General features: G+C 36.6%; 1 protein-coding gene across 15 annotated transcripts in view; it reads right to left on the bottom strand.

The window, feature by feature from the left end:
• The window catches only part of NOL4 (nucleolar protein 4), a 701,612-nt gene that overhangs the window by 82,436 nt on the left and 598,168 nt on the right, over positions 1 to 21,008 (bottom strand). The gene's annotated exons all lie outside the window — the stretch shown is intronic.

Consider the following 21,008-nt stretch of genomic DNA (forward strand, 5'->3'; position numbering starts at 1 on the left):
TATCAATAGTCAATAGGGCTAATATTTATCTTCTTTTTAAAAAATTCCATTTGCAATATATGTACTCTTCACATCTATCATTGATTTCAGTTGACCAGCATTTCTTCACATTTTGCTACAAAATTTCTTTTTTATGAGTTTATTTACATTATATACAAGAGAGAATCTATACCAGTCTCTTGATGATAAAACTCATATAATTTAAGAAAAAACAAATACATGAAGAGAAACATTAGCCAAATCTCAAATCTTTAAGTAAAACTCAATATAATTTATAAATGCTTTTTCCCCTCATTTCAATAGAATTGGAGGTAGTTATAGATTTGCATTTATAGACACTTTAAATTCTATGCCTTCAATAGTTCTATTTCTAAATTTTTATTAGGTGTAACTCATGGGCATAAAGGCATACACACATTCTTCAAAAAAATGTAAAACTGAAGTTAGCTCATGTTATGGGTTGAATTTCCTAACACAAAGCAACCAGTTCTTGAAGATCTGGGAAATTTTCCAGATAGTGTGCTTTGGAAACAGGGTGTGGCCAGACAACTCTTGCCAAAGAGATTAGGTGTGTGAGTCATAGGTCCAATCAACAACCTCAGCAAACGCTAGAGATACAGAGGAGGTGATCCAGGAAGGATATGTCAAATAATGTGGATCACCTTGACATCCACAGATGACTTGAAAGGTTTTGAGAATTTTATACCAGCAAAAAAACAGCAATCCTGAATTGAAAAGGACAGAAATAGGGGAAATGAAAGAATGACTCCTAGGGCAAAGCCAAAGATGTAGAGATCAGAGAGGGCAGAACTTACTGAGCCCAGCCAACTAGATGTCTTAGTTCTTAGGCAGAGAGGGTAGCACCACCATGTAGGTTAGCCAAGTGGGTGGGGTTGCTGCCCAGGTGTACTGGGCGGACAGAGCTTAGAGACACAAATAAGTATTCTCAGGCCTTGAAATCTAATGGGGATTTAAATCTTGTTGGGTTTCACAGTGGCTTGAGATCTGTGACCCTTTTCCCCCCTCCCCATTTCACCCTTTTGGAATGGGAATGTCTATCCTATGCCTCCCCCATCTTTGTATTTTGGAAGCATAGAACTTATTTTTTAGGTTTCACAGGTCCACAAGTGGATAGGAATTTTCACCCAGAATGACCCATACTGGATTTAGATGGTTTAGAAGAAAAGATTTGAGATTTTTATTTATTTATTTTTAAATTTTTATGGCTGCCCCTGTGGTATATGGAAATACCTGGGCCAGGGATTGAATCTGAAACACAGCTACAGCAACACCAGATCCTTTGACCCACTGCACAGGGGCCAGGGATCAAACGTGTACCTCTGCAGCAACCAGAGCCACTGCAATTGGACTCTTAATGCACTGCACCACAGCAGGAACTCCAGATTTAAGACTTTTAAAGTTAATTATATTTAGGTGAGATTTTTGATTTAGAGCTGATTCTGGAATGGGATAAGACTTCTGTTGAGGAGTCCTCTTTCTGGCTCAGTGGTTAACAAAACCAACTAGGATTCATGAGGATGTGGGTTCAATCCCTGGCCTCACTGAGTGGGTTAAGGATCCAGCGTTGCCGTAAGCTGTGGTGAAGTTCGCAGATTCGGCTCATTTCCTGCATTGCTGTGGCTGTGGCATAGGCCAGCAGCTGTAGCTCTGATTTGACCCCAGCCTGAGAAATTCCATATGTCGCTGGTGGGGCCCTAAAAAAAAAAAAAAAAAAAAAGACTTCCGTTGAAGCTGGGATGGGTGAATGTCTTTTGCAAAAGGGAAAGACATGAATTTGGTGAGAAGGGGAGAAGGAAGACATTACAGGTTGAATTGTATTGAGGTACGAGATAGCTGGGCCCCAAGCTGATGGGTTGTGACATTTTGAGATATGACACCTACAGGAGCATTAGGCCCCAGTCAAGTGAAAGACAAGGTGACCACAATTTCCTCTCGCTCTACTTTGGTTGAGAAGGACCTTCCAGCCTGATGCATTCACAGATTAAGGTTTTCAATCTAGGGAGGAGGCCTGAGGTAAGAGGGTCACCAGCCCATAATATATCCTGCCAACCTCCCAGGAACCTTCACACTGGAATCCTTCTTGTCAAAAAGATGATTGTGCCCACCAGGAAGGACCCTGAGTTAGACCAAATATGGGTACAAATGAGATAGCTGGCTGGAGACAACCTCCACCCCTAAACCCCAGAGGACTGCCCACCCCCCAAAATAAAAGCAATCTAACCAACTCCTGTTGTGCACAGCTCACTCTGCAAGCTTACTCATGTATGTTCTTTTACACATACTCTGCTTCTAATAAACTCTGCACTTGCTTCATGGTCTTGGTCTCCTTGCTGAATTCCTTCTCCAAGGAAGACAAGTAACAAGATCCTCTTACTGCCTATCTCAGTATCATCAAAAACATATATGGAATCTAAAATATGGCACAAATGCAACTATCTACAGAACAGAAACAGACTCATGGACATAGAGAACAGACTTGTGGATGCCAACAGGGAGGGGAAGGGAGTGAGGTGGATTGGGAGTTTGCGGTTAATAGATGTAAACTATTACATTTAGAATGGATAAGTAATAAGGCCCTGCTATATAGCATGGGGAACTATATCCAATCACTTGTGAGAGAACATGATGGAAGATGATATGAGAAAAAGAATGTGTGTGTGTGTGTGTGTGTGTGTGTATGAATGACTGGGTCACTTTGCTGTACAGCAGAAATTGGTACAACATTGTAAATCAATTATACTTTAAAAAAGATCAAAACAAAACAAAACAAAAAATGCTAAAGTCCCAACCCCTGATACCTGCAAATGTGACCTTATGTAGAAATAGGATCTTTGTAGATGTAATCTAGTTTAGATAAGACCATACTGATAAGGATGGGCCTTAACCCAGTATGACCTGTGTCCTTGTAGGAACAGAAGAGATATAGACACAGAGTGAAGATAGCCATGTGAAGATAGACCCAGTGATGGCTGCTACAAGCCAAGGGATGACTAAAGCTATGAGAAGCTGGAAGAGGCAAGGGAGGATCTGCCCCTAGAGGCTTTGAGGGGAGCCTTGATCAAGGCACCCTTCCAGTGCCTTGATTTTGGCAAGGGAGGATCTGCCCCTAGAGGCTTTGAGGGGTGCCTTGATCAAGGCACCCTTCCAGTGCCTTGATTTTGGACTTTTAGCCTCCAGAGTTCTGAGCTAATACATTTCTGTTGTTATAAGCTACAGAGTTAGTGATACTTTGTCATGGGATCCCTAGGAAACAGCCCACTATAGTAAACACTGTTTTCCTTTGGACATTCAGCATCCGTCTCCTCCCCTTCCTTCCTTTAGTAACTATATCTGATTTTTCTTTCCCACTCTCATTCTATGTGCTGTGCATAGCCATGAATCCAAAACTGATCACGCAACCTACGAATATTCTGTTCTCCTGGCCTCAGCAGTTGCTTCAGGTTTGAATGTGAACCTGAAACATTCCAAGGGGAATATGGAAAACTGGAGCTGCTGCCACCATGAAGGAGAACCTGTTTAAGAATAGAAGCAACAAAAATGCTACAGAACCAAGAGATCTCTGAGAGAGATCCTATTTATCTACAGGACAATAAACCACATGTATAGCTGGTCCTACCGCTAGAATTTCTTCTTACCTAAGCTTATACATTTCCTTTTGATTAAACCATTTTTCATTAACCTTTTCAATGCTTTCACGTAGGAGATTTCTATGTGTTAGAACTCCTAACTCTTGGCACTGCTCTCCTTCAGTTGCTTTCAATGTCACTGAATGCTAGATCACGCTCTCCTGGGCCACTTCTAAACTTAAAATGAAAAATAAAGATTTTTGATCTTGTGTTTGATTACTGAATGAAAGAAATAACTAGAACATTCCTAATTCTAGTTATCTCTGAGAGAAAAAGCAAAAAAGATCTCTCCTCATCTCTAAATTTGTCCTCAGATATTTTCCTATATAATAGCCATTCTTGTCAGCAGAATATTGCAACATAGAGACAGTAGACAGTAGACAAATGTTCCTTAATTTCTTCCCAGGGGAATACCATGACGAGCACCTCTCTTCATATATAATATATGAATTTAGATTAGATAGTATATATCTTCAATTTTTGCGACATTGAGGTTAATATATTTTATGTTTTAACATACATTCTTAAAGGTAATGTCATTAGAGTACATTATATTTCAATGTTTACATTCTCTTGTGTCTAAACACATTGTGCTTCCAAGCTTTTTGGAAAACTCCACAATTTCAAACCTGATTCATAACAGATACAAAATTCAACTTTGACTCAAAATGTTAAATTAGGTTTACCATGTATTCAGATTATTATTTATGTATCCTTTTGTAATTTCTGAAATGCTGGTCTGAAATTACTATAGAGTCAATATCTCAATCTTCCACAAGCTTTAAGCAAAAATAAATTATCACTATTAAGATTATACTTCTATTTTTCCTTTGTCAGCAGCATTATTTATATTTTAATCAGCTCAAAAATATTGAATGAAAAAATGTAATTTTTCAACTTCTCCTAAAGGTGGAAATACATATTTATTGAGAAAGAGAAATAATACACCTACTTGGATGTGGGTCCTAAACTTTTAAAAAGTCTTCCTAATACTTATTCCTTAATTCTGTAAAGTCATGATTTAGAAAATATTTAGAAATTCTTTAAGGTCATGATTCTCTGCTGATTATATACAGATTCTCTGCTGATCATTTATAGTATTAGGATTTTTGTTCTTTTTTTGTTTGTTTTAGGCAGAATATTGTCACATATTTTATTAATCTTGGAATAGAAATCATATTTTTGCTAAAAATTTATGCATTTAACAGTTTATCTGAATGTTTAGAAATTATGCATGCATGAATTATAATTGTTTATAGAATATGACTACATAATGATATATAATTTAATGTTGCTTTTACAACCTCAGTTTTGGGAGAATACATCCACATTATACCAAATTTAGCCTACTAAACCAAAGGCAATATTTTAAAAATTCAAATGAGTACCCTTGTAACAATCCCCAAAGCCTTTTAAAACATATTGTCCTCTCTTTTATGTGGACATAATGCATTTACCTATACACACATCTTGTTATAGATAACCTTAACTAGCTATCTTTTGTATATAAAACACAGATCTAAAGGGGCATGCATATATTTAGGAATAAGCAAAGAGTAAGGACAAAATTATTTATTTGATGCCTAAAGACACAGCATACATAGCTTACAAAAATCTACATCCAGATTACAGCATTTGAATCTTTCTTTTGTTAGCAATGCTGTTTAAAATAACTTCTCCCCAAGGAACAATACCCTAGATACATCACTGCAAAGCCTCTAACTGCAGTCATTGCCATTAAACAAGGACTTCTTATGAAATGAGTACTTAAAATTAGATGAGTGCCAAGGAAAGGAGAGAGATGGTCACCACTAAGGAACAATTAATATTCATACTTGTATACATTAATGTTCAAATGTGCTGCATTTAGGGTGGAACTTCCTCCCAACCTAGCCTGCACTAGCACTTGTTTTCAGCTGCTCTATTCAGCTTGCTGCTATGACAACTACCCAAGGGCAAATGTCAGGTCAGCTCCCAGCATTTGTGTCTCACTCTAATTGCTTTGTCAGAAACCTAATAGCTGCCTTCTTTTCCTACTGAACACTGAAAAGCAATAGTGCCCAAAGAACTAAATGTTGAGACATTTTTTATCCTTTCCCCAGCCTATACCCTTCCTTCCTATCATATTGTATTTGTGATTTTCCCCACTTCATGCCAAAACTGTTTATTAAGCTGTCATGATAACATGTTAAAATGAAGTATTAATTCCAATGATTGCTAATATTGATAATATTTAGCCACATATTATCATTCTCAGGTTTAAGCATTCCTATTGTGTTGGCAGACACCTCATTAAAAGATTCTTTCCTTCCCTAAAACTAAACTTTTTGCCATGCTACATCAATGAATGGATATTTGTTCAGTGCTTACCCATCATCCCAGTATATAACTAGATATCTTGGGGGCTCAAAGTGTGAAAACCAAAGCTGTTTTAATCCCACAGAGTGACACAAAAGTTTAGAGTCAGTATTCCAAAAGAACCTAGAGGCCATTACCCTGTTAACTGGGTATATTATCAAGCCCAAAAATATGTTGTGCTCATAGTCTTTGCTACATAGAGAACTAGGACAGGGCCTTAACTTTGTGGGCTGAGCTTGGATTCAGGAGGCACTTAAGGTAGGTGTGCTTTGCGATGGGTGTATAGGAGTGAAACTAGCATTAGCAAACTACCTGGGCAAAGACATACTGGTGGAAAGAGGGTGTGCTCAGAGCATTAAAAATTCTGCTCAGAGTTTCCGTCGTGATGCAGTGGTTAATGAATCCGACTGGGAACCATGAGGTTCCGGGTTCGATCCCTGCCCTTGCTCAGTGGGTTAAGGATCTGGAGTGGAAGTGAGCTGTGGTGTGAGTCACAGATGCGGCTTGGATCCCGCGATGCTGTGGCTCTGGTGTAGGCTGGTGGCTACAGCTCTGATTCGACCCTTAGCCTGGGAACCTCCATATGCCACAGGAGCAGCCCAAGAAAAGGCAAAAAGACAAAAAAAAAAAAAAAAAAAAAAAAAATTCTGCTCAACATTCAGGTACTCCTAAGTCCCCCAAATGTCCTTTATATAAAAAGAAAACAGGAGCAACAGTGAAGCACTACATTTTCTATCTATGTAATTTTTAGCCATGAATAAAAATAGTAATGATGTGTACCTCACCAAGTTTTGGGGGGAAAATGAGAAAATTTATGTGCATGCAAATTAAAGTAGGAGAAAACATACAAACATTAGTATAACTATACGTGATGTGTTTCCCAAACATGCCTTGATTTATTTCCCAAATATAGTTGAGATGACACTTTGAATGGTGAAGAACTTAGCATTTAAATCCGAATCCAGGTATCTGAAATGGTTTCAACTACTTTTGTTCTTAGAATATGAAGTATCAAATGCATGGTAGTTCAGAAAGTTCCTTTAACATAAAAAAACCAGACAGATTTCTTTATTTTTCAAAATGACCTCAAATGCAGGATCTCACATAAAAAATTAAAGATACACAGATAACTGAGCAGTTCCCTGGAGAAGTTTTCCTCACACTCACAGAGACATATGGAGCTTGAGAGCTTCATTGAACTTTTCAAACTTACTTCATAGACAATAATAAAGGATAGAAAAATGCAACTGAATTAAATTAATGTGATCCTCTGAGTCCTGCAACCAAAACAGTATTCAAATCCTTGCATGCTGTATCAACATAGGATGGCCTTAAGATCTGGAATTTATGAAGCATTCTGATTTTCATTACTCACAACATTACCCTGAAATCAAAAGGGAGCTAAATTCTTTGTACCATATTGGTCTTTTTTCCTTCTTTTTTTAAAGAGAAATTCTGTTTTGGCAGTTCCCATCATGGCTCAGTGATTAATGAATCTGACTAGGAACCATGAGGTTGTGGGTTCGATCCTTGGCCTCACTCAGCAGGTTAAGGATCTGGGGTTTCCATGAGCTATGGTGTAGGGTGCAGACATGGCTTGGATCCTGCGTTGCTGTGGCTCTGGTGTAGGCCGGTGGCTACAGCTCCGATTAGACCCCTAGCCTGGGAACCTCCTTATGCCACAAGCGTGGCCCTAGAAAAGACCAAAAGAGAAAAAAAAAAAAGAGAAATTCCGTTTCTAGTGAAATATGAAAAAAATCACCAAAGAAAGCAAGCAAGAAGGAAGGGAAAAAAAAAAAGGAAGGAAAATCTAAAGTAAAAAAAAAAATTATATGAAATAAACTTATTAAACTAAATGGTCTATAAGATTCTCTATAGTCCTAATTTTTTTAAAATGAGTCTAGTATGTCCCACAGCAAAAATTATACTTTAATAATTTGAAAAATAGGCTCTTCTTTTGAAAACCTGTGTAGGTATTAGCAATCCCCTAGCAACTTTGTGTATATGCCCATATGTGTATTTGTGCTGCTTCAGAGTTTCCACTTTATTTTCCAAAGGCCTGAATCAAAGGCTACATTCTTCTTCTAAACATCTCAGGTCCCTTCACCTGAAAGCAATCATGTAGCAAAAATAAATAACCAATAGGAAAGAAACTGGCATACAGTAAAAAAAAAAATTGTTATTTATTGATGGAGCTCGTAATGCCTATGGGATTCAGATGAACCCTTCATTTACATCTACCTATTTCATTATTTAAGTTTACAATTTCAAGTATGGCCTCTTTTTGTACTTTTGCTCTTTGCCCTTTTTCTAGAACTCAGAACCATGACTTCTATTAAATCTCACTAGGATTTTCACAGAGGATTTGGGAAGAGGAGGCTAGTCTCAAACCTCAGGGATGAAAAAAGTGATGGTTCCAACCATGCACTGGGAATTCCCTGAGTGATCTTGAATATCAGCACAAGAATGCACTGATATGTTTTCTTAAATAACGGAACTGGAAACAAAACCAAGAAAAATAAGAACACAGAATGTTACCCAGAGGAATGATTTAATGAGAAGTTTGATCTTAATGAAGGGATACTTTCAACTGAATTGTTTCATTGAAAACACTATTTTGACCTTGTTTTTGTGTTCAAGAAAAAACATTCAAAGGAGCTTAAAAATAAATGTGACTTGGTATTTCATCTATATAAGCATCACCTTCCTCTTGATGAATGAGTACAGGTAAGAGCTCTTACAAAATAGCTTTGTGTGAACTCTTAAAAGAGGTAGTCTTCTTTACATTCCTTCAACAGGGTGTAAATAAGAACAAATACAAACAATCCTGTAGACATTGAGAAGCCATCACCTCCCAAGGCAATAGAAATAAAAGCAAAAATAAATCAATGGGACCTAATCAAACTGACAAGCCTTTGCAAAGCAAAGGAAACCATAAAAAAGAACAAAAATACAACCTATGGAATGGGGGAAAATATTTTCAAACAATGCAACTGACAAGGGATTAATCTCTAAGATATACAGACAACTTATACAACTCAACAGCCAAAAAACCAACAACACAACTGAAAAATGGGCAAAAGACCTGAATAGACATTTCTTCAAAGAAGATATACAGATAGCCAAGACGCATATGAAAAAATGTTCAACATCACTAAATATTTAAGAAATGCAAATCAAAACTTCAGTGAGACACCAATTCACACCTGTCAGAATGGCCATTATTAACAAGTCAACATATAACAAATGCTGGAGAAGTTGTGGAGAAAAGGCACCCTCCTACACTGTTGGCGGGAATGTAAATTGGTACAACCGCTATGGAAAACAGAATGGAGGTACCTCAGAAAACTAAATATAGAACTAACACATAATCCAAAAATCCCACTCTTGGGCATATATCTGGACAAAACTTTCCTTGAAAAAGATACATGCACCTGTATGTTCATTGCAGCACTATTCACAGTAGCCAAGACATGGAAATGACCTAAATGTCCATGGAGAGATGGATGGATTAAGAAGATGTGGTATATACACACAATGGAATACTACTCAGCCATAATAAAGAACAAATAATACCATTTGCAGCAACATGGATGGAACTAGAGATTCTCACACTAAGTGAAATAAGTCAGAAAGAGAAAGACAAATATCACATGTTATAACAAATCTAGAATCTAATATATGCACAAATGAACCTTCCACAATAAGAGGCTCATGGACTTGGAGATCAGACTCATGGTTGCCAAGAGGGTGGGGGAGGGAGTGGATTGGACTTGGAGTTTGGGCTTAATAGATGCAAACTATTGCATTTGGAATGGATAAGCAATGAGATTCTAATGTATAGCATTGGGAACTCTATCTAGTCACTTGTGATGGAGCAGGATGGAGGATAATGTGCGAAAAAGAATGTATATATATATATGTGTGTGTGTGACTGGGTCACTTTGCTATATAGTGGAAAACTGACAGAACGCTGTAAACCAATTATAATTGCAAAAACAAAAATCATTAAAAAAAAGAAGCCATTGCATGACTGAAAGGAAAACAAACAAAAATTGTTGACAAGGCAAAGAACACTGATAACTTAGGAGAGATGGGGCTTCTTCAGAGGTTGAGAGATTACATGAGAGACTGATCCATTTCAGCAAAGTTAATAGATAAAGATCAACTTTGCTGCCAAGCCTATTAGAAAGCCAGGTTCCCTTTACCATTATGAGAAAGAGGTAAATTGTCAATAAAGCAAGTTGATCTGCTTCAGAGAGTTTTCTCTAGGACAAACTCTTGTTCCTGCAGTACCTGTGACTGTAGCTAAGGCACTAATGTCAGCACCACATGATTCTTAGGAAAGATTAATAACTAAATCCATCTTTAAAAGTTATGCTCCAAAGTCTTTCATGAAATAAAGATGCTTTGATAATTTAGAAATATTTCCACTAAATATGAAAGTAAAATCATTTGTAACAAAGGCTAATTGACAGCTACCTACAATATCCAGCTCTGCAGAAATCCTCCTTTCCCAAAGTGCTGAATAACAATGTGTATTTCTTGAGGTCACCTGAGTCATGTCAAACTCTTTAGGATATATTTGTCAAGCTATGATATTATCAAATTTCATAATAAATTTGTGGCTATGACTAAATGTCCCCAAAACACATAAAATTACTGTTTTAGAGTCTCTAATAGTTTTCTGAAGTGGTTAGATTAAAGAGAAAAGACAGGACAAAGAATGAACAAATTATGAGAAATAAACTATAAAAATGAATACATTTGGCATAAACCAAATATCTCAGACTCTTCATTTATCTGCTAACCCTAAAATAACTGGTTTTGAAATAAATAATATTAACAAAAGTGCTATCTTCATGGAGAACTCAGTAAACCATATGTTCCTCTGACTTTGGCACTGACAAGTGTATCAACATAGTATGTTGAATTTCTCTCTCTGAATTCAAACCACCTACTCATATCCTGACGTTTATTCACTTGAAATTAATAACATCCTAAGCCAAAGATGTACCTAAAATTTTTTTAAAAAGTCATTTCTATACAAATGTGAGAGAATTCTCAATGAAGCTAGAAAACAAGATAGGAGAACAGAGTAACAGGAAGACCAAAAAATAAAAAATGAGGCAGTTCCCATTGTCCCCCACACAAACCCCATAGATGCCACCCAAAAGAAAGTTTCTCAGATTTCAGATTCCCCATCCATAAAAAGGGGAACCCATCTGTCATACTTCATAGTACTATTGAGAGTCCAAGAGAATCATGCACTGTACATCACTATTCAGATATAAATTGATATATCATGATAAGAAAAATACACATGATAGGGAAACATTTTATACAGAAGTAGCCTTACTCTCAATTTTTTAAAAAAAGATAAAAAAGTCATTGTTTGAGGGAAACCATAATGTCAGTTTGAGACATCATAAAAAGAGAAAAAGGATGAAAAATATTTATGATAGAAAGAACAAAAATCTTTGTATATATTTACCCAAGTTGAAACTATAGGAGGACATTAAACTTTGATTCCTCATTAGCTGAGCTAACACTGTAGCCGTGAAGAGTATGTATTCCCAAATCACTCATTTTTAGCTTAGAAATACCCTGTGGTAGATTAATCTTCATAATTACTTTTTGGCATGAGTTCAGATTTAAATATTGTCACATTTAAATAGCAAATCTAAAATGTAGATGGTAGAAAAAGTAATTCTTGCTGAACTGAAACCTCACCTTTGCCCTTAGTACACCCACACTTCATTATCCTTTAAATTCTGAAGCTTCCTAAAAATTGGACGTGTCACTCTTCCTCCCACTCATCTCTGTCATGTACTCCAAGTTAATAATTTAACAAAGTGCATGAAATGCCCCCAGTCTAGCTTAAACCTTCGCTTCCAATCCCCTCTCCTTTTATTTCTTCCCAAAGAAGCTCAGGTTTCCCGTACAAGAGATTACTGTTTTTAATACTGAGGAAACTTTCATATTCAGAAGGGCTCCATGTGTCTGGAATATCACCTGCTAACTTTTTTTGTCTCTTAAAATCTCCTGCATTTTTAAAGGTCTGTCTCAAACAGACAAACTCTAGGTAGTGTCTCAAATAGTGCCTCCGCTGGGAAGCCCTCCTGGATTCCACAGGCAGAATTAGGAACACTTTTCCTTGACTCTCAAAACATTCTAATCACACTCTTAAAATTTCACTGATCATGCTAATTTCACTTATCTTTAATATAATGTGAGTTTCTAGAGGATAGATATTATATTTCATCCATCTGCAAAGAGAAAAAAAAAAATACCTGCTCAGTAGCAAGTAACAGGTAAATCTTTAGGAAAGTTTCTCCATCCTTGTTTTGTATTCTCTGTACCAAGCAAAATGTTTTCCATATAATGAATATTTGCTAAATAAACTATTTTAGGGCTATTTAGCAGTAATTTTCTCCTATTAATCCTATTTTCTGCTGACAAAGATACATGAACTATTTAAGACACTACCTAGAGTAGTTCAAAAACCTTGGAAAAAATAAAAATTTAAAACTTTTGTCATTAAAAAGTTATCTTGAAAGAACTCAAGTTGGAAATAACAGATGTCTGAAGTCCAGCCACATTATTAAGTTAATGCTGAAAGGATACAGATTCATAAAGCAATTATCTTATTCATATAATATCAACAGAATGCAGGTCAAAAATTCTTTCAAAATGGCCATCATTAATAAATCCACAAATAACAAGTGCTGGAGGGGTTGTGGAGAAAAGGGAACCCTCCTGCACTGTTGGTGGGAATGTAAACTGGTACAGCCATTATGGAGAACAGTTTGGAGATACCTTAGAAATCTATACATAGAACTTCCATATGACCCCGCAATCCCACTCTTGGGCATATATCTGGACAAAACTCTACTTAAAAAAGACACATGCACCTGCATGTTCATTCCAGCACTATTCACAATAGCCAGGACATGGAAACAACCCAAATGTCCATCGACAGATGATTGGATTTGGAAGAGGTGGTATATATACACAATGGAATACTACTCAGCCATGAAAAAGAATGACATAATGCCATTTGCAGCAACATGGATGGAACTAGAGAATCTCATACTGAATGAAATGAGCCAGAAAGACAAAGACAAATACCATATGATATCACTTATAACTGGAATCTAATATCCAGCACAAATGAACATCTCCTCAGAAAAGAAAATCATTGACTTGGAGAAGAGACTTGTGGCTGCCTGATGGGAGGGGGAGGGAGTGGGAAGGATCGGGAGCTTGGGGTTATCAGACACAACTTGTAAATCTATTCTAAGGAGATCCTGCTGAATAGCATTGAGAACTTTGTCTAGATACTCATGTTGCAACAGACGAAAGGGTGGAGAAAAAAATGTAATTGTAATGTATACATGTAAGGATAACTTGATCCCCTTTCTGTACGCAAATGAGTAGATGGTTCAGTGTACACCTAGTCACACTCTAACGGTGAATGTACAAATAGTATATATAAATGATGGAAACTGATGACATGCATTTCTAAAGATTACTGAGCTTTGTCCTTTTGCGGCCTTATATTTGTACCTAACTGTTGGATGCTATGGGGTCCCTATTGTCATTTATAACATGGTAATTTAATTGATGGTGACTTCTAAATTAGAAAAGGATGTAACTGTAATCTCAGGAGATATTTAAAAGAGGGGAATGATGAATACAAAATGGAATTACAGTTTAAGAATAAAATGGGAATTAGAAATCATTTGTGGCTTCATTTTTTGACTGAGGCATAATTGCTATGGTCATTGACACTTAATTGCTTCGTCCTTGCAAAGAAATAAAATTATACCAAAGGGCCTGGTTATTTTTATCTTATACTATGCAATTTTTACTTTTAGGCTCTGGCAAATTTAAAAACAAAATGTAAACAGAAAGTAGAAAGAAGAATGGTGGGAGAATTCATTTGACATAATGAATATAAAGTCTAAGGAATACTGTGGGCTTTGAACCCCAAAGCCAGTCTCTTCAAAGTGGGAGTAACTGAGTTACAAGTTCACTATCAAGCAATAGATGTCAGAACCTATGATTCTCATTCCTACATTTAAATACTAGACTAGTCTGTCCATAGCAGTACTTTTTAAAGAGAGTATTACCACTCCTAGGGGACATTTAGAAAATATATAGCAGGACACGCAGGCATGAAGTGGGTGGGGGATCAGCTTAAACGGAAGCTGTGTCATGTTTCAGGTGGTCTCAATCAACTAAGAATTATCCCTGTTTCCCTGTGAATTTTAAAAAGTCCCCCTGGATAGTTTTAAGGTAAAAACCTGAGCTTAAAGTTTAATTTCATTTTGGGTATGAACACAGGGTTTTTGTGCATGCTTTAAAATATATGTCAATAAAACCATAAATCTCTTAAAAGAGAACATAGGCATAACACTCTTTGATATAAATCACAGCAGTATTTTTTGGATCTGTCTTCTAAGACAAAAGATATTAAAATAGAAATAAACAATGGGACCTAATTAAACTTAAAAGTTTTACACAGCAATGGAAATCATTGACAAAATGAAAAGACAGCCTATGGCATGGGAGAAAATATTTGCGAATGATATGATTGATAAGGGGTTAATACCCAAAATATATAGATAGCTCATACAACTCAATATCCAAAATTCCCAAACAACCTGATTAAAAAAAACAAGCCAAGGACCTGAGTAGATATTTTTCCAAAGAAGACATGAAAATGGCCAACAGGCACATGAAAAGATGCTCAACATCACTAATTATCAGAGAAATGAAAATCAAAACAACAATGAGATACCACCTCACCTGTCAGAATGGCTATCATCAAAAGGGATACAAAATAACAAGTGTTACTGAGGATGTAGAGGAAAAGGAACTCCTTCTACACTGTTGGTGGGAATGTAAATTGGTGTAGTCACTATGGGAAACAGTATGGAGATTCTTCAAAAAACTAAACATAAAACTACATATAAGCTAGCAATTCCATCACCATAACCCATAGTCAGTAGATTGGCTTTTTTGAATGTGGGTGAGCAGACCCAAGTTTGGCTCAGTAGCAGTATTTCTGTTTTAAAGGACTGGTAGACTTCACAAGTGAATCCATCTAGGTCTTTCTCTATGAAAAGGCTTTTAACTTCACATATGCATGCTATGGTATATGGAATGGATGGTCAACCAGGACCTAATATACAGCAAAAGGAAATCTACTCAAAATTCTGTGATAACCTATATGGGAATGGATATGTGCATATGTATAACTGAATCACTTTACTGCACAGCAGAAACTAACACAACATTGTAAATCAACTATATTTCAATAAAACATATATATATATATATGTCAAATTGTCTCAGGAATACACTACCATGTAAATCAAGGCACTATTGTGCTATGTTTTGTTTGGAATTTTACCTACAGTTTTTCACCATTTGGAAGGTTTGTGTCACCAAATGCTGTGAGCTACCACAATACAAATGTATAGAGGACAGTCACAGCTGTTGCTTCCTCACTGATCTGAGGGACAGGGATAAGCAGCTGGTGACTTCATTTTATCTTCTAGTGATGTGCAATCCCCACATTTCCACATCAAAGCACATGTTATTTGATTCTATATTATGTGTTAAATAAAAAAGTAATACTTACATTAAAATCAAGGCATTATACATACATATTTAAATTGTGAGCATAGATAATTTATATTAACCACAAATTGCATTTTGGGACCTAAAAGTGGGGCATTTTGAGGTGTTTATTATAAAAAAGAAATGCTATTTTCGAGAGGTTTAGGAACCAATGGTTAAGAATCAAAAATTCCTGGAAGTTAAAGCAATATTTTAATAGGCATATGTTTATAAAACAAACAGTAATTCCTTATTTTTTTTAGGAATAATGTATAAATTAAGGGCATGGACCTTATATGTATAATGAGCTTTTAAAACCTTACTGGTTTTTGACCCAATTCTTATAATTTATCCTAAAGAAATAACTGGCAAGGTATCATTCTACAGACAAATTATGGTAGAAAAAAATAAAATCAACACTTAATTTTTAGAAAACACTACATGACAGGATATTAAGTGCTTTGTAAAAATAATCTATAAGCATACATAGGGATACAGTAAATATCCATAACATTATGCTAAATGGAAGGATACAAAATGATACCGTTTCCTTTGGGGGGGGGGGTGGTTGCATATGGGGCATATAGAAGTTTCCAGGCTAGGGGTGGAATTGGAGCTGCAGCCACAGCCACAGCAATACAGGATCTGAGCCACATCTGCAACCAACACCACAGCTCACGGCAATGCTGGATGCTTAATCCACTGAGAAGGGCCAGGGATCAAACTCACATCCTCATGGATAGTAGTCAGGTTCATTACTGCTGAGCCACAATGGGAACTCCTTATTTTTCTTTTTAAAGCAGCAAGTTTTGTATAGAAAAAGGAGTAGAAAAAATTATACTCTGAAACCAAATGGTAGACCAACTAGTACATTGTATTTCTTCTTTATACATTTCTATACTTCCTACATTATCAAAAATAAACCTGTTGTCTGAAAAGACTTTATTTTTAAATGTTATTATAAGCATGGTCTTTTAAAAGTACAAGGATTGGATCCAGGTGGCGCTCCATCCTGAGCAGCTGTGACTTAAAAGCCCAAAGCCTCAGTTTCTCTGCTTCATTAAAAGCCATGACAGTTACAAGAAAATAGGCTTGCAACCCCCATGACACAGTGCTACATCCATAAATATTTCTGCTGCTGCCGCTGTTATAATATGATTATGAATGAGGAAAATAAGGCCCATTACAGTTAGATGACTTAAGAAGTATATTCTGTCTCAATTGCTTAAAAGTATATGTATTATAGAAGATATATAATACATTCCAGGAACTACTGTAGGTATTACTTTGCTTCTCTTACATAGTATAATTTCTCTTTTGGATAAAAGGGCCATGCTGAAACACGTTGGGACACTCAAAGGCCTAGTTTTTTTTTTTTTTTCTTTCCCTCCAAAATTTTCTAGACTGAAGCTAGATGTAGAATAAAAGCTGAAGGTAGTTGAGAGAAGAGGTAGAGGGATGCAGGCTTAAAGCCACAGAAATGAGTTTGGAGCCATAACTCAGTTACTATCACAATGTTGCATTTTAAATGTAAAATCCTATTGAAAACTATGTCTTTCAGTTATACATTTATGAAAGTTTGGAGTTCCTATTGTGGTGCGGCAGAAACGAATCCAACTAGGATCCATGAGGATGCAGGTTCAATCCCTGGCCTTGCTCAGTGGGTTAAGGATCCAGCATTGCTGTGAGCTGTGGTATAGGTCACAGACAAGGCTCGGATCCCACGTTGCTGTGGCTGTGGTGTAGGCTAGCAGCTGTAGCTCTGATTTGACCCCTAGCCTGGGAACTTCCATATGCTGCAGGTGCAGCCCTAAAAATAAAAACAAAAAAGATTATAAATTTCACCAAAAGGACATACAAATACAGGAGGAAATCTGAAAGAAAAGAGCTGCCTGTCTCAAAAACTGTCTTGACTGTGACATTTTAGATAATTTTCAAATACATATATGACAAAATCAAATTCTGTATTACAATTGTCACCACGCTTATGTAGCCATATTTTCAACCTTTACACCTATGATTATGTTTCTTTTAGAAATATGCACACTCATTAGTACCCTAACAGAACAAAGGAAAAAAAATCATGAAGACAGACAGGTGGCAGCAAATTCACTAGTGCTATCGAAAACAGTAACAGGAACTATGGGCTTACTAAATTCTTTTAGGTCTTGGGCTAAAGGTTTCCTGCTGGTTTGCTCACAGTGATTTTCTTTTTTAACTTAGAGATCCATCAGGTTTCAGTATTTTCCTTCCTGTTTTCTCACCTTTTAGTATGTTGCAAACAACTAACATGCCACTTTCCCCCCCACCCCCATGGTGCTCTTTTCAGTGGAGTCAAAGGTGTCATATCACAGCCTACCATGGATTTCCCATCTGTCCCAATCACTGAAAAAATCTGTCACCCCGCATTTATGCTGCATTGTCCTTCCTGAGTCCTGGATCTTCTGAGAAAGCCCTTGACCACTGGTTTTATGTGACCCTTTCCATAACACTACAAGCTAATTTAACTTGAAGAACTGAATAGAGAAAAGAACCCAAAGGAACCCTAACATTAATCAGAAACTTCAAAAATCCTAGGAATACAATACATGCCTTTCCTCAAAAACAGCAACAAATACTTACCTGTGGAAGATAAATCACCAGCAAGTGCTAGTCTAATCTCTTTCACTTTCTGCCTCTGTCTCTGGTGAGATGAATAGTAACTCAAAATAATGAGATTTATTTGTTTTTAAGGAAATAGTAATGAAATAATATCTAAATAATGAAGATGGAGAAAAAGACAATCTTTGAATATGAACTGTATCACAGAATTATGAATGTGAAGTCTGACTTTGCCCATCTCTTTGAATTGCCAAAGTGAGAAAGAATCTCTGAGGTAGTATAAAAATTCCAGATTCTCATGTTAAAAGAAAAGAAATGCTGAATATATTCTAAAATGCATTGGGGATTGAACTCAGCTCTGTGCCCTCTGATTCCTGATGAGGCAGTAGACTCCTGCCCTTGCCACTGGCTTGCTTCAGGGCTGAGGCTGCCTCATCTGGATCCTGGTGCAGGTGGATATACGAAATAGAGTATTTAACACATCCATAATACCTTTCATGTTCATAGCTCAAAGACCTTTATAAAACCCAATTAATTCATCAAGTTTCACAAACTCTGAAGGACACATATAATTACCATGCTCCACGCAGCGAACCAGGAGCAGCAAGTAGCCAGACGTGTGGCTGAACAGAATCTAGATTTTCATTGTCCAGTTTTTGAACTTTCATGCACCCACACAAAAGCAGGGGCACAATGAAAACTTTTTGAGTCACTGGAAGATTCTCAGAATTATGAGCTGGCTTAAGAATATGCCAGGAAAAGGATGATGACATTGCCAGCACCCAGAAGAACTCTGGTTCTCTCCACTTAGGCAAAGAGTGTTTAGATTCAATTAGGAGAACTCCCCCCCACCCCATCTCGAGGCTTTGGTGAAAAGTGCAAAATCACTTGGTAGAAGCCTTTGTGCTATACACCAAGTGAAATCTATAGAATTCATAGTAAGAAGAAACAGTTTAGATATTTTTCAATGTCTAGGTTTGATATATTCAAAAATACTAAACAGACACTACACTGGTGTTCACAGTACACAACCCACTCCCCAGATGAAGGGAAGCACTTTGGGGGGTTTGTAATCTTTTTTAAGCCCAAATCTAGATAAAAATGACCTGCTTGGGAGGAGCTGCTTACTGGGGAAACCTGGTTTGCTAGTTGTGGAAGAGTGCAAGAATCTCTGTGAACCAAGCAGAAGAGTCTTCCAACAGAAAACAGCACTGTCAAAAACATTGTGAGAAGAGGAGCCAATTATTTGTTTAAGGAGGTCCCTCCTGAACAGGGATTTTCTCTCAGGGAACATAATTCATGAAAAGGATCATGGCGGGATCACCAGTGTCAGCCTCGTGTAATATAAACATATACCCTGACTTGCCTGTGAAGCCCAGAGACCTTGTACAAACCATCCCTCTTGTCTGAGCCTCAGTTTTCCTTATATATAAATGAGACTAATGATACCTGCCCTTATGAGGTTGTTGAGAAGACTTCATTATAAAAAAAATTGCCAAGTGCCTATCAGGTTTCCAATAAATCACAGATGTGTTTTCTATCATTTCTTCCATATCTCCTATAAGTCCTTAACCCCCGTGAAGCATTTTAGGGCCTAGAAAGAACATTCCAATGTGGGATGATATTAGATATCCCCCATCCCCAAGTGACAGAGCCTTGTAATAATACATGACCACTATGCATGAGGACACGGAAAAATAAAACAGTTTATATGTGGAGTAGGGTCAAGAACCATTGGTTTCAACCCTAGAATTCTACCATTTCCATTTCTAGAATACTGATCTTTTCTCTAATGGACTTAGTCTGACTTTAAAACTCCTGTATCTGAGACAGTACAATTAAGGCTTCTTTATAGTTTTACTGATACCAATGCAATGACAGAAAAGTTAGAGCACTAATAAGAGTGGCTTTTCTAGAATTTTTTTATGCTTACCACATGTCAGGCAAATTGCTAAGTACCTAACATAAATCTATCATTTAGGGGTCTCACACATCCCCTGTAAGATGAGTAGAGTTATTATTGTTATTTTACATATGAGCAAACTGAGGCACAGAGAACTAGAATAGTTTGCTAAAGGTCACAGTAAGGGTAGAGCTGAGAATCAAAATCAGTTGTATTTAACGCCAGAATGTGCAGTCTTAATCACTGTGCTAGGTGGTATCGTACATTGGGCAATAACTTATTTAAGCAAGAAAAATTTTAGAGATATAATAATGATAAACTCTCAACCGAGGACATATATATGTGAATAAATATGTTTGGCAAAGAATGATTAACAAATTAAAAATTAGCAATTTCAAATCTATGTTAACTGAGCCTAATATCATACTTTTTATGTAACTAAAGACTTCAACTTTTGCACTATTCAGAATTATTGGTGCATGCTATTTTAAATATAAACACATACTGTTAAAAATAAAGCCATTCTAAAACATTTTAAAATATGCTAAGCCTGGAGTGGAAAAAAATTTTTATTCCATTTTCTTTGAAGTGCACTGGCTCACAGGAAAAACCAAACTGGGCTGATAATTTAGTCTCCTCACTCAATGAGAAATATGAAGCACCCATATCATTTGTTGTAAAAATAACTTAAAAGTCAGAATACAGCATACTCTACGTACAGCACTTAAAATTAGATGTTACACTTTAGTTCCTTATTATGGATATCAAGAGAGAGGGCTCAAGAGAAAAAGGAAACAGAGGAAGACATTCCAGACATGAGAAGGGGAGACAGATAGATGCAGATAAACCATGAGAACAACTGGGTGAAA

Source organism: Sus scrofa, chromosome 6, assembly GCF_054392235.1.
Source record: "Sus scrofa isolate SSC_HxYL_T2T_F1_AM1 chromosome 6, Sscrofa_HxYL_maternal_Yorkshire_Landrace_v2.0, whole genome shotgun sequence".
Taxonomy (NCBI): Eukaryota; Metazoa; Chordata; class Mammalia; order Artiodactyla; family Suidae; genus Sus; species Sus scrofa.